This window comes from Chenopodium quinoa, unplaced genomic scaffold (genome assembly GCF_001683475.1).
Source record: "Chenopodium quinoa cultivar QQ74 unplaced genomic scaffold, ASM168347v1, whole genome shotgun sequence".
Classification (NCBI taxonomy): Eukaryota; Viridiplantae; Streptophyta; class Magnoliopsida; order Caryophyllales; family Amaranthaceae; genus Chenopodium; species Chenopodium quinoa.
Window position 1 is genome coordinate 3,345,192 of NW_018743331.1, and position 15,019 is coordinate 3,360,210.

Sequence of the window (15,019 nt, forward strand, 5' to 3'; positions counted from 1 at the left end):
TCAGCTAAGGCCCTTCTGTAAAGAGCTTTGACATTGCTACTATCAATCATGATGACTAAGTAGTTTGTTCATAATCACGGACCTTTAGAGCACTAGCTGCAAGATTTAACTCCAGTGCAATAGCAAGATTCCATAGCATTACACTATCATCCTTATTCCTTGGGAAAACCAAAACAAAGAAATTTCATCCCTCTATCATACTTAGCCCCAACACAAACAAAATCACCTTCTTTAAACCAGGTATTACCCTCCTCTTTTAAGATTTTAGCTTGATTATAGATGTTCAGGGGGCAATTGTTAGTACAACCTCAATATCTTTGATCCACAACTCATCATTTCCTTCAAATATTTTGCACACAGCAAAAGTACAAAGGAATTCCTTAGCGATATTTATGGATGTAATGAACCGTACCGTGTGTTTCACTCTTTCTTGGATAAGTATGTGGTTGTGTTTATTGATGATATTGCATTAATGTATAATTACCACATTAAATTATATTCACCTTTAAGTAAAATGTATTATGTGTCATTGTTAATGTAGTCACTTTAATACATATTATGTGTCACTTTTATGCAATATTATCACATTAATCATACTATATTTACTATAATGTTAATATAAGCTTGGTTAATGTTAATATAAGTTTGATTGTGGTGATATTTGTGAGTGAGAGGTAAAATAGGATTAACATTGACTATATTAGCATAATACATTACTTAAAAGTATTATATTAATACAGCACCTGTTCTCATTGGGTCGAAGAAGTTGTCCGTAAGAATATCAAAGCCTGAAAAACTTATCAACATTACTCACACTTCTGTTGGCCTTAATGGTATCCATCTTTCTTTCTCTTAGGTCACATGATCTAGTTCTTTGTTCTTATTTATGATGTGGGTTATTGCTTATTTTGCTGGAATTGGTTCTCATGTAAAAATCCCATTTTGACTATTTTTCCAATGATTTTTGCTTTGTCTGTGAAGCGAGTAACAGGGGAAGATGGAAAACTTGAATGGGAACTGAAGTGGAAACTGGAAAGGTTAACGTCCAGCGAAAGAGCAGCATTAAGTGAGTTTCACAATTCTCCAAGGCCTTCAGTTTTCGGTATCCTTTAATTCTTTGGCTGGTATCTTTCTTTGTTTATTTATGTTTAGTCCATTTCTCATGTTTATTTTTTTAGGTGTTTATTATGGTGCATTTGAATTTTGGGATTTGGGTTTTGTTTATTTATGCAATTAGACTGAAATTGTGTTGATGGGTATTGTTGGATTTCCGTTTAGAGGGGAAAAAAATGGAATTTATTTGTGCACTTTGATCCAAAAGTGGTCACTATACTCAGATAGTTGAATCTGGTTCCCTGTTGGATTTCTTGATTATCCATGTTTAATATAGTGCAATTATGATGTATGAGAGGTTAAGGTGAATGAATATTCTTTGTGCCCTATCTCTCAATCTCTCGTCCATTGAAGCATACTCTGAATTCTTTTTTGAAATGGCTTGTGACTTTGTGAGCTTTCTCTCCTCTATTAAAGGAGCTTTTGAGGCGAAATTTCTTTCTTAATCAGCAAATTAGTTTCATAATCTAGGGTTTATTGTTGGTTAATACCAAGAATGAGGCAGGGAGAGGTCATGTGAGTTTCTCGAGGATTGTTTTTCCCCTCTCCTTAGATGACCATTGGTTATGGTGGTTTGTCCAGACACTATTAAAATGGTCCTCAAACCATCGGATGCCAGAACCTTTGCTCCTTAGCTGCTTTATCTGTCTCTGTGAGCTGTGACTGTAACTTTGCTGACTGCATGCTCCTTGATCTTCTAACGACAAAATCACCAGCCGTTAAAAGATGTGATGAGTGTACACCATTCAAAGCAGTCAAATTTAATCTGGGTTTGGAGAATTTTTTGAGGTTTTGGGTAATTTTTTCCATTTGGCTTGGCAGAAAGATCAACTTTTGTTTTCTTTTATACAAAGTATTATTTTTATTTTGTGATTTGGTTCGGTTGGAATTTGGAAATTATTTGGCCTATTTTGATTGATTGCTGCCATGGTTGATTTTACCACCTCGAAATTCTCCACCAGATTGTTTGATGAAATGTGGATCTAAGCCTATTGTTAAAAAAAAAAAAAAAGGAAGTTGCATTGTTGAATTTTAGTCTAATATATATAGGAATAATTTCTACATTTTTTTAAATGTGTGTTCGTTTAGAAGGTTCCTGGAACTTGGCGTTGGCTGCTTGGAGTATCAAGAGTCCCTGTTGTCTTGCAGTTTCTCTTTATGCTTCTTTTTCCAGAATCCCCCTGCTGGCTATATATGAAGGTCAGAAGCCTATACAAATCTCCTATAATTATCTTACACCTTATCTTTGCTCTGCTTTAATTTGTCGAATTTCAGGGCGAAAGAGGAAGAAACCGAGAAGAATAAATGAAGGGTTGTGACTTGTGAGCAAGCTCAACTCCGTCGATTCAAGGAGGAGACTAAACGTTGTGCTTTGATTCATAAGGTTTTGCTTTCTCCTCTTTCTAATTTTTCCTAGCTGAAATTTTATAGTATATAGAATTTGTGATTGATCCTTTTAATAAACAAAATGAAAGCAGAAATTCTTTATTTTGGATTTAATTTCTATGTTCATTATGTCTGATTGTATAGTAAAAGGATGGGAATTTCTGTTTAAACTCACTGAAATCTAATAGCATTGAGAATTTGTGAATGAGGGGTTTATTTTCATTTACACCTCCACCATTGGAAAGTTTTTGGAGGCTTCTCAATCTATCCTCTGTCTTAGGCTATTCATCTTTGTTTAAGTTTAAGTTTAGGGCTATTCAAATTGATATACTAGGAATTTGTCTGGTCTTGTAGAGCAGCAAGTACTAGCATAATTTTTATTTGTGTCTCTTTATAAGATTTGTTACTGTTTTCTTAATTTCTATATTCCGTGGGGTATGTAGCCTCTAATATATTATGTGATTATTTCGGTTTATTTATGAGGAAAATTCATTCATTTGTTTTTTTATTCATTCCTAAGTGTGTTCATATTGATACATGATATTAACATGCAAGTAGGAAAGACGAGTTTATAATCTATAATTTCTCGGTTGATTTTTTCTTATTTTCTGAAATTCGTTTTTTTTTTTTCAATTTGATTGTTGGAATTGTTTTTCACTTTTTTGTTATTGGTTTTCTTGTCATTAGCAAGTGAATTTTCTTATGCACGTTAGGGTTTCCGCAGTCCAATTCTGGAATTTCGGATTTCGAGGGTGGAATTTCCTACTCTGAGTTCTCCATTGAAGCAATTGATTAGCGAAAAAAATGGGTCAGATCCAGTACTATGAGAAACACTTTGATGATACTTTTGATATCAGGTATGAATATATGATGATACTTATGAATCCATAGTTTTCAGCTTACATGTATTCACCATACAAATTTTACCCACTTCCTGAAAACCCTATTTGAAAGCTCTATTTCCTTAATTGCCCAGATTATTGCGCATAAACCCTTTTTTTTGTTTTATTTTATGGGTTTTAAGATTTGAGTTACAAGGATGATGGACAAGAAATCATCGAAATTGCCATCAGCATCAGAATGGTCACTCTTCTCCTTTTAAATTGGCAAGTTGTTTGATCCTGATGTTTCTTGGGATAAGGTTAACTTTCTTGTCTTTGAGATTATTTCTCCTTTTAAATTTCTTTTATCCTTAGAAAAAATATTATTGAATTCATATTGATGCTCTACAACTGGGTTTGTTAGTTAAGTTTGAGATCAATATGATTGATTTAGGATTATGTAGAAGATTGTAGTCCATCTTTATTAGTGGGATTATTGAAGTTTTCGCCAATTTTCCACATTAATGAGATTTATTGCAAGGTATAATTGATTTTAACTGGTGAGGGAATGACTTCAACTAGAGGGGGTGAACTAATGTTAGGGTGAAAGGGCAAGATAGAGGATAACATGTAGAGAGGAGGGAGAAAATATGTAGAGTACTTCAAAAGACCATTATAGTGTGAGGTAAAGATATGCACTTTCACCGGTCCATAGGCTCCATACTTATGTTGGAAGCTTGGAATGTCGAGTGTTACATGGATACTCAAGTAGGGGTGAAAGTTCGGTTTGCGGTTTGTATTATGGCCAAAACCGAATCCAATTCGAATTAATTCGGTTTTGGATTTCTCTAACCGAATCTAAACCAAATTAAGATTTGGTCCAATCCAAACCGAACCTAACCAAATTAATTCGGTTTTTATAATTAGATTCCAATCCAAACCGAAATTTGTTCCCTCCTTTTGCAACATTCGATCTCGAAACCCGAACTTCACCCAGAAAATTCCTGCAATTATTTAACTTTTTCTCGTTGAGTACATTTGTATGACTCCATTTCCCATTTCCACCACCACTCAATCTTTCATCAACCTTCCTTTATCTCTCATCAATGGCAATTGATCTGATCACAACATGTTTCTCTCTCCTAAATTTGGGTTTCTTTTCATTTTTGCTTGGTTTGAAATCAACAATTCGATGTCTACATGTATTTTCTCTTTGGCTATCTTTTGATTATTTCTTGGTTAATAATCTTTAATTTCTGGGTTGGATTTTTCTTATTTTCTGGAATTTTAATTAGATTAACGAAGAAAATGTGTCAGATCCAGTACTCTGAGAAGCACTTTGATGATACTTATGAATTCAGGTATGAATATATGATTTTGAATTTAAATTAATATGGGGATTTTTCTGCAACTTTTTAGGTGAATTTTTGTTGTTTGATATCGATGGATTAAGCTTCGTGTTGTTTATAGTGTATACTTGCTGTTGCTTGCTTTCCATGACCCTCTTTTTGTTGATCCTTATTTTCCTTTTGCTTGTCACATAACAGCCATTGTTCCCCGGTGAGAATGCATTTGGATCAACTTGCGGTGATTATCAAGGCCAGAATCTAGCATTCATGTTGAAATTGCCACAAACTCAAGTTATGCAATGATTACAAAATTAATTGATTATGTCCATATATTTTCAGGTTCTTGGTACTCCTACTAGAGAGGAAATTCGATGATGAATCCAAACTATACTGATTTTAGGTTTCCACAGATTAAAGCTCACCCTTGGCACAAGGTATTATGGCTGTTTCCCCCCCTCTACTTTTTCACTCGATTTTTTTTAAGTGTATCATAGCATCATACTATAATGTGTATCACTTGGGCCAATTTCTTCATATGATGAATTTATGAAAGGGGATGAGTACTGCTGCAATGTTGATTACATTGTTCATTTAATAAGATTGAGGTGAGGTGGTCAAGTGGCCTGTACTTTGAGAGAATTGAGCCATTGAAGTGTTAAGCATTAGTACCTAAACCCTTGTGGCCTTGTGAAACTTATATGGCATCTCATATGGCCGTCTCTGTGTGATTTTTTTTTTTTTTGAGAGAATTGAGAGAATATTTTTTTTTTTTTTTTTTCTTGGGAACAAGATGGTGTGTTGTTGGAAGTCCTTACATGCATCTGATTCCCTAAACATTTTTGTGTAAATCTGCAATGTCGTATACAAGTATCTATAGATCTATGTAATTTTCAATCAATGAACAATTTGATGCTTGAAAGAATTTGTATACTGATAATGATGTTCGCTGATGCAGGTTATTCCTAAATGAATGCCTCCTGAAGCCATCAATCTTGCTTCAGGACACTTCAGTATTCACCCAATCTTTGTTGCACTGCAGTAAGTAACCATCCTCACCCATCACCCTTTTCTCCCCACATTTTTGCACAATCTCTTTCGGCACAATCTCATTCTTATTTTCTTATTTGACCTTGCCTTCATGTAAAAGCCTCCCTCCCCTTCCAAGGAAAAAAAGTTACAGGAAATGATGGAATGGGTTGCATTCAAGGAAACATGAGAACATCTAGATTTATATTTCCTATAAATAATCTTGTTAAATTATATTGTACGGTATTACCTGTTCGTAACTTTTTGCAAGTTTTAGAATCTGAACTTATCTCTTTGCCTTACTATTAGCTTGCAGTTGGAGGCATGTGTTCATCCTTTTTTTGATGAGCTTCTTGATCCCAATACTTGCCTTCCAAACGGTCGCCCACTGCCACCTCTTTTCAATTTCAAGCAAGAAGTAAGGTAGGTAATCAGTAAAGCAAATTTATGATCTTTCTGATCTGTGAAATTACTGAGCTATTTTCTATGGTTTTATGTTCTACCTTTTCCTAGCTATAAACAAGTTACTTTGTTCTTTTCCTAACAGATGTATATACTAAGGAGGGTTTCAATGGTAGCTATCAGGGCCGCTTTGAAGCTCCAACATGGCGGTGTCAAGGTCTATTAGTGGGACCTTGACAATGAATGAAAGGTTTATGAGCTACATGGCCCTGATAATTATATTTTCTATTCATTTGCATCTTCGTCTGCTAACTTATATCCTAACAACCAGAAGCATGGGAACTACGGGTAACTGACGAGGTGCAAGGTTGTGGAATGACTTCTGAGGCATTGAAGTATGAATGATCTCTTAGGTTCTTACACTCCTTGATTATTCTATGTATTTGGATGGCCGATTGGATGCGTTGGAAGGAACTCATTAAATCATCTTTGCAGAATTTGGTGCTGTCGCTCTCTATGATGTTCTTTAGAAAAGGGCAGGGATTGGCAAGTAGTACAAGGAAAAATATATTTTTGAAAGCCTTACAAAGAAGAGTGGGTTGAAGAAAGAAAGAAGGGGGGAAGTAACAAGAGGGGGATGAATGAAAGATGGGATAGTGGTAGAGACCAATTTTAACACCTTTAGGATACTTTTAACATTCGCAAAGCCTGAAAAGACGAGTTTGAGGATGATGGAGGAAGAAGAGGGCGAGCATATAAGGTCACCGTTTTTAAAGTGTAGTCGAGGAAGAGATAGGGAGCATTTTTAGAGAGAGAGAGAGTGAAAGGGAGGGGAGTAAGTACAACCTATAATTTTCAAAGCCATTTAAAGGAGGGAACATGGAGAAGAAGGATTTGGCATTTTATTGGGTAACATGGTACAAATCAAAGTTGGGTTGAGTATAATTCGTGTTGAGATCAATTAGAATTTTCAGAAATTAGTTTAGATCGATGAAGTCGATTGGAACAACCAAATTTACTTTAAATTGCTAAAGATTAGTTATGATCAATTGAATTTAGTTTTACAGTTTGGTACGAATCAGAGTTGGCTTGAGTAAAAGTATGTAGAAGAGAACAAGACCTATTGTGTGAAGCTGATGCTGCCCCGTTGCTTCTGTTTTGATTTAATTCTGCATATTATGCATGCCCCATCAAGTCAGCCAACTTCATTTTAATAATCACGTTAACAACAGTAACCTGTTAGGGTTACCTTTGGGCTCTTGTAATTTGTCCTTGTTAGTTTGGTCTAGGGCGGTGTTGTGGGTTGGTGTTTTGGGTAAACAGCCGCATAAGAACAGGGATTCAGTGGGCTAAATGTAAGATCTTTGAGAAGTCTCAAACAAATAATTATGAAACTACCCATTTTGCTTTTAAATTTGCGATTTATACTGGTTGGATTATAAATGCACTCTTTTTACCAAAAAAAAAAAAAAAAAAAAACTTCATACTCTTTGTGATGCTGAAATTGGCCTTATTGTCTTTTCGTCTACTGGGAAGCTCTTTGAATAATCCAATTCAAGGTCCCTCTTTCTTTCTGTCTTCTTATTTAAACATTATTCTTGGTTTTTTTGCTCCTTTAGGTCTTGATCTTATGAATAGTGACTAAGATTGAGTGATTACCTTGTGATTTTTTATACTATATCTTAGAATTAAGTATTTTGAAGTTATTTTTCTGATAGATCCAATCTTTGGTTAGTAAATTTGTTGGTGTTTGCTAATTGATTTCAGAGATCTTGCTTGCTACACCTGCAATTAGGCCTAAAAAAATATAGCTTATGAAACAGTTGTGTCTGAACCACCAAGATAATAATCATAAATTATTAGAGGGGGGAAGCTTTTTCAGCTTATTGATATTCTTCTGAGAAGTTAAATTGGCGGATATGATCAACATGGAGCAGTGTATGTATTTGTTTAATAATTAGAAGAGTTGACCTTTAAAGTGGTTGTTAGCTCTTTGTTTACCTTTCCAGTGTGATTCCTTTTACCGGTCCTTGGATTTGCTCTTGATTTGCATTTGCTTGCCATGTTATTCAAAATTCCTGTAGCTGCATTTGCTGTCAGTTTAGCTTGCAAATGTTTGTTGAAGCCGAATGTTCAACTAATGCCTGTATGTTAGCTGATTGAAATTATATATACCTGCATGACCTATGAAGATTAATTGATAAATTCTATATTAATTATGGGCTAAATATCTGTGCAATTTTGAGGTCATTAAGGAACTTCAATGATGTTAACATCGATTCGTTGTGGAAGTTGATTTTCCGCTCTGTACATCTTCATTCTGTAGTACTTTTATTTCAGTTTTAATATAAAGATACCATGTCATGTTACATTGATATGCTTTCCTTGTGATACTTTCATCAAGTGGGATTGTGGGTTTTCGGAGGAGCTTTGCAAATTGATGCAGTCACTGCTGCAATTCTTGGATTATGTTTGCAGCTCATTACTGGTGTTGTCACCTAGAAAGAATGCTTATTTGAGTCAGTTGCTTGGGATACCCTTACATAGTTTGCTGCACTTATTGCCATGGCTGGTTATCTCAACAAGTATGGGCTCATTTCCTGGTTCAGGGAAACCATGGTCAAGGTCTGTGTTCTTTCCTCTTCCCCTGAATATTTTTCCTCTTTTTCCTTTTGATGGTAAAAAATATGTAAGTAATAACCATCCTTAATTAGCAGAATTTAAAGTGTCTACATTCCTAGTAAGTTCATCATTATTTACCAACTGGATTTTGTGATATGTATTGCACATGAGTTTGGAATCATTGTCTTTAACTTTACTAAGTTCAGAAAAATATATGCTTGGTAAGTTAATCATTCTTTATATGATTCTGCCAATCCTTTTACTAAGTTCAGCAAAATATATGTTGATTAGCATTAACTTAACTAAGCCATTTGGAAATGACATTTGTCTGCAATATGTTTTTACAACTGACTGCCTTCCTTTAAGCCCGTTTTTGTTTCCTTTCTGTTTGGGAAGTTACTAGGAATGGATTCAATTGGAGGAGAGGCGGTAGCAGTAGGTCCTGGATTAACTAGTAGAAAGGTGGGTGATCTTGTTGCTTATGCTGGTAGCCCGATGGGTTCTATGCAGAGGAGCAAATCTAAATCTGGACTCAGTATTTATGTCAGAAAATTAAAGCTAATTTAAACAGATATTTTGAATTAATTTTAACTGTTATAATTAGTTCCTGAATTTCCCTGATGCAATTTGAGTATGTTGGTTTTGCTCAATTCTCATCTCTCTTCCTTTTTTTTTTCCTGTTTGGATTTGTAAGTGCAGCGGAGCAGATTGAATATCTTTGGCTCTTAGTTTACCACTTAGAATCAATGATCTCGCTTCAACTTTAGATCATCACTTGTGTCTTTTTTTCTTTCTTCTTTTTTTTTTTTTTTTTTTTTTTTTTTTTTTTTTTTTTTTTTTTTTTGTGCCTGAAGTCAATTAGTATCATAATTTTCTTCATACACATAGTGATTTCATTTCTGCCATTCTCCCTGTTTCAGATGTGCATATCCAGAGCTCAGCCATATATTGGTATGTAATATCAAAATTTTCTGTCAGTAATACTTGTATTCTTTTACCTATAAATTTTGGCCAACTTGGGGGACCACATGTATACTCTTAGGCTGAAGCCAATGTTCTTAGATGATGTGCGGATAGCCGGTTCCAATTATATTTGTTGCAGACTGAAATGCTATAAAAATTGTCAGAACGTTTAAAGATCGGCATGTAAAACTCAAAAGTAAATTTGAAACCATAAAAAAAAAAAAAAAAAAAAAAAAAAAGTGATTGGCAATGAAGACTAATTAAGGGTGAGGGAGCCAGTAATATAAGACTTATTATTAATTTTAAAATCCATAAAACAAGTGTGAGTTGGAGTGAAGAATAAGTATCCAAAGGAGGGAAGGAAGAGGATGAGGGACAGATTGTTTATTTAATTTGCTATAAATTGTACATTTGTAATGTATAAGTGAAGAAAGACATAGCAAGGGGGAGGAAGAAAGAAGGTGAGGTTGAAGATGAGAAAGAAAGAGAGATACAAGACAAAAATGAGAAAGAATCAAGAACTTTTAAAAGACGGTTTTCAAAATGTATTTTGTTTAATAATAAGACATAAATATAATAAGTTAGGAATAGACTTTAAATTTCACATAAATATATGGAAAATGGAAGGGTAGGAGAAGGAGGAAGTAGCAGATGGGACTACGGTTACTATATTTTATAACCAGATTAAAAGAGGAATCTGGAACAAGAGTAAGAAGTTGGAAGATGAGATGATAAAGAAAAAGACAGGATGAAGCCAAAGAAGAGGGAGCAAAGATACAGCATTTCTAAAAGACTATTATAGATTATAATTGTCTAATACTACTACTACAACAAAGTCTCGGTTGACGGTTGGTATTTTCTTTATCCAAAAAATACTCAAAGAATGAAACCACATATTCGAAAATCAAACAATAAGCCAAAATAAAGGGGCAAACAAACAGTCCCAGGAAAAAAAATACCTAACAATAAGTAAATGCTATGATCTTGATTCTTTTTATAGCTTCTTTATGTGTATTTTTGGAAAATGGCAATGAACCTAAAAACTCTTTTTTATAATCCTTTTGGAAATTAGGTTTTATCTTAACTTTCAAATAAACCTTTTGGGAGTTGAGTAATATTCCATATCCACTCTTTCCAAGCTGTCCAAGCATATCCTTTTGGAAATTAGTTGTTTCAATTACTTGTTGACAAGTCGTGTAAATTGAGTAATGTAAACTATTTATCTATCCAATCAGAACTTATATTTACTCCAGTAGAAAGTGCAAAGGACAAAGGGCAAAGATCAAGTCCAAGATCAGTAAAAGGTTTGATAATAAATCTCTGTTGAAACTTGTGATCTAGAAAGTGCAGATAAATTTTTATTGCAATGTGGTAACTAGAGTAGCTATTGGATATTGGTTTCATTTAGTTTATGTACTCATCCTTGTATTTCTTGTTTCAAAAGTGATTTTGTATCGTGATGCAGATTACAACAGAACGAATGAAGGAAGTATAAGTATTGCTTGACAACGGAAATGTTTTCTTGAAATGCGGAAGCAAATAGTTCTTCAGAAGGCTAATACTTTTCTTTATCTTAAAATCAGAAAATTTGTATTAACTTTGAATTCTACTTGTAAAGGCCCTCTTAGTTACATTAAATGTAACAAGCAAGATAAATCTTACAGGCATAGGTTGGGTTCAATTTTATAAATTTTGGGTCGGGTTAATTTTGGCTTAAACTTATGTCGAGTCAGGTTTTGAGCAGGTGTATGACGGGTTGGGTTCGGGTTATTTTTGGGTTATATTTGATTAATATCAGGTTAGATAAAGTTGGACCTAAATAATTACGCTTTTCATAATATGGCCAAACATCATTAAGAATACCTTCTACCTGTAAACTTATACTCTGTATGAATTTATTCTCTTGCCTTCTACCTTCATCATCAATTTTGGAATGGTTGTAAATAAAGTATGAACTTATTTAATGCTTGTGTATGATTTTAACAAAGAAAGATCACAAAAGAAGAGTATGTCTAAGGAATACCAAGACGAGCCATGAGATCTAATTATAAAAAAAATATCACTTATCCATGTCCACAAGATGAAGATAAAATATCTAAGACGGGAAAGCAAGAGGAATATTGGCAACTTGCTCTACCGGTGAGCTCAGAAAAAGAAAGTAAAAAAGAGGGGGGATCCAGCTATTGTGTTTCTGCTTTATTTGATTTCAGCGTACAACTATCGTGTCACACTGAAATGAAGAAGAAACCAGACGTACAACTATCGTGTCTCTATTGGATTTTAAAAGAAACTAGACGTACAAGTTCATACCTACAATCACTACTCGTGAAGAGCTAGCTATTAAACTGGCACAACAAGATATGGTGTGCCCGTTCACGAACCATAGTGGCGAAGGAACGCTTGTAGCAAATTCTTTTGCCAAAAAATAAAAACAAAGAGTAAGAGAGCTCAATTAAGGGAGATTGATGGCATAACACATAACCACATTCTTGTCACCACGTGAATGGTAAAATTTAAAAAAATAAAAAAAAAATGATAGAAAAAAATATTGATTTTTTTTTTTTTAAAAAAAAAAAAACATGGCCACCCTCTCCGGCAGACCCACCATATTAACCACCTCCCCTACCCAGCCCACCTACCGAAACCACCTCGTCATTTGTTGATAAAATGAGCAAATGACCCCGTGGTGTACATAACAAATTCTATTGTTTGGGGGGTAAGGGGTACTTTTTTTTATTATTATTATATTAATTGTTTTTTTTTTTTTTTTTTGACAACAGCTTAACAGACTTAAAATAAAAATTACAAACTATGGAGAATGGACGGAAGAGCATAGAACACACAACTGTTGGTTGTTAACAATAATACGAGCTCAAAAGGACGTTAATAGTCATTTACATTAGGCAACAAGGGTAGGAACAACAGACGACCCTGGCTTGACAACACACTTAGAGTCACTTGAAAAATGACTCGGTACCCTTAACTGTGGGTACCTTTGGCCTCTTCTCTAAGGAAAAAGACCATTTTCATAATAAAATCCTGCAAAAAAAAAAAAACTTAAGGGAGCCCTCATATTGGAGAGCAAGGCTAAGATAAAGTTTTTTCAAAGCAATGAATTGAAAATTCATTGCTAAGCTGAAATAAAGGTTACCAAGGGATAACCTTCGAATACTCTCTTGACAGTAGAGATCAAGAGAGCTAACAACATACAAACAACAAGCCAAGACCAATCCTAAGAACCTAAATACCACAATAAAGGGCAGTCCCCACAATTACCCGTACCCGAGCTAACACATCCCCCTAGCTCCCCTAAAACCATGTTACACCACAAGATAAAATGCAACCAGCCCCAAAGAGTACAACGACAAGAGCATCGAAGAACATCTCACTTATCAAACTTTCAACAAAGAACCAAAAGAGCAAGAAAACCACAACCCGTACTAAAACACGAACCTAACTCCACCAAACTGAAAATAAACAAACTAGACACAAAGGAGATTAACATGAAGAAAGCTTGTAAAGAAGAAATACTAAAATTCCAAACAGGAAACCCTAACTAAGTCTTTACCTTTACCATATACTTCGGTTGATCCGAAACCACACACGACGGCGACAGAGTTAGCTTTGAAATTAAAGCCCCAAAACTGTGACAACCAAATCCTAATTCAAATAAGAAACCCTAACCTAACCTTTACCTTTACCGGTGAAGTTATCAACGGCGGCGGTTGGGAAAGCTTTGAAAGAGGACCCACTAAGGTGATGAAACCCACGAACCTCCTTTGCAACGAAGAACACCGGCGAGAAAGCGGCTGACAAGTGCCACGTTTAAAACTCATCATTGCTGGGAAGAACCAAAAACCTTCTGGTTGCGATCTCTAGGCCTTGGATCTGATGATAATCCTCAATTAGAAGAAATAGAAAATCGCCCCCAAATTAAAACCCTAAACCAAGCTTTACTCTGTAACTGAAGCGTTCGAGATAGCTTTGGGAGACCAGACCTTCACACTTGCGAACTTTAAGGATGCTCGCCGGTGACCTTAGATGAGCAGCGTTGCTCTGGCCGCCGGCAACAGGGGAAAACAGAGGATGAAGGAGTTGTTTGTAGAGAGAAGGAGGAGGTTATTATTTTTTTTTATTATTATTATATTAATTGGAGGAGAGAGAATCTACTAGTTTAGAGAAATAAATTAAAAACTGTAAAAACTTTTCAAATAAGAAAATAGAGTAAGTAATTAAATACAGTCGAAAATGTAAAGTGGAATAAGCAATTAAATTCGGAGGGAGTAATAAAATGTTTGCTAATGCATACTTCTAAATGTAATATCTTTAATTATATATATTAGCAAAAATTAGAAAAAAATGTCATTTGAAAAGTAGACGTTGAGACGAATCTAATAAAACCCCGTATAACTAAGTTTTTTCTCAACACTAATTCAGAATTCACAAAAAGAAGTTAAAATAAGTTATGTAAATAGTGCACAAAGTCAAAACGTGTCAACATAAAAGAATTAAAGGAAGTATATATTGATATTAACAATGTAATTGTTGTCCTTCCTTGCATAGGACATGACTCTTCTAACACCCAACTCACACAATACAACCTTTTACCAACCCAAAAAAATAAATAAAGTTCCTTACAATTTTAGGAAAATCCCAAAGATCTAAGAAGCAAAGCAGAAGAAGCCACAATGAGAGCAGAGAACAAAGTGGGAATGAAAACATCTAACGTAGACCTCTTCAACATGTGGGCAGGCAAGCATACTCTTTCACCTGGCATGTCTAGTGGAATCCTCACATATCCGTCGCTGTCACACGACTGCGTATAGGGGGAGGAACGCGTTATTGCCGCCATGAAGGCTAGTTCCGGGGAGAATGATGCCACCACCACCGTTAAAATCAACATTGTTGTCCATACTCCAGCGTAATAGAGTGTTGGCCGTAGAGTTGCAAGTTGGCGATATGCTGATATGAAGACTAGTGCTAGAGACATTGTTTGATAGTTACTAATATGTACTGTGGAGACTAGTGTAAACTCTGTAAAGGTAGAAGTGTTAAAAATCGATCGATGTAGGATTGGTGACCTACAAGGAAAATAAAGATTTAGTCTCAAGGGTGAGGTTAAAAATATAATAGTTCGAGGTAAACTCCTTCGATGACTAAGTTAGTTAAAATTTAATTGTGAATAAGAGAGAACTATAAAACTATGAGTGATTGAGTGAATGTGTTTGTTGGCTATGTAGGACAGTAGGACATACATACTTCATGTCAATTTCCATATATGTGTGGTACATTATTACTAGTTTAATGACATACAATGTAGTATCAATGTTTTTTGAT

The 15,019-nt window shown here is 34.8% G+C and overlaps 1 long non-coding RNA gene across 21 annotated transcripts; it reads left to right on the forward strand.

Annotated features, from left to right (window-relative positions):
- The first annotated feature begins 527 nt into the window (after positions 1-527).
- On the forward strand, positions 528-11,601 carry LOC110737766. Of its 21 annotated transcripts, XR_002514464.1 has the most exons (13): positions 531-2,313; positions 2,389-2,497; positions 3,213-3,356; positions 3,524-4,681; positions 4,868-5,103; positions 5,625-5,707; positions 6,005-6,118; positions 6,243-6,347; positions 6,429-8,722; positions 9,116-9,181; positions 9,640-9,670; positions 10,918-10,986; positions 11,148-11,601. It is a non-coding gene; the product is annotated as an uncharacterized LOC110737766 (long non-coding RNA). The 21 variants fall into 21 exon arrangements; XR_002514467.1 differs by lacking the exon at positions 9,116-9,181 and having other exon boundaries at positions 532-2,313; XR_002514456.1 differs by having other exon boundaries at positions 533-2,313; positions 6,429-9,181.
- Positions 11,602-15,019: the final 3,418 nt, after the last annotated feature.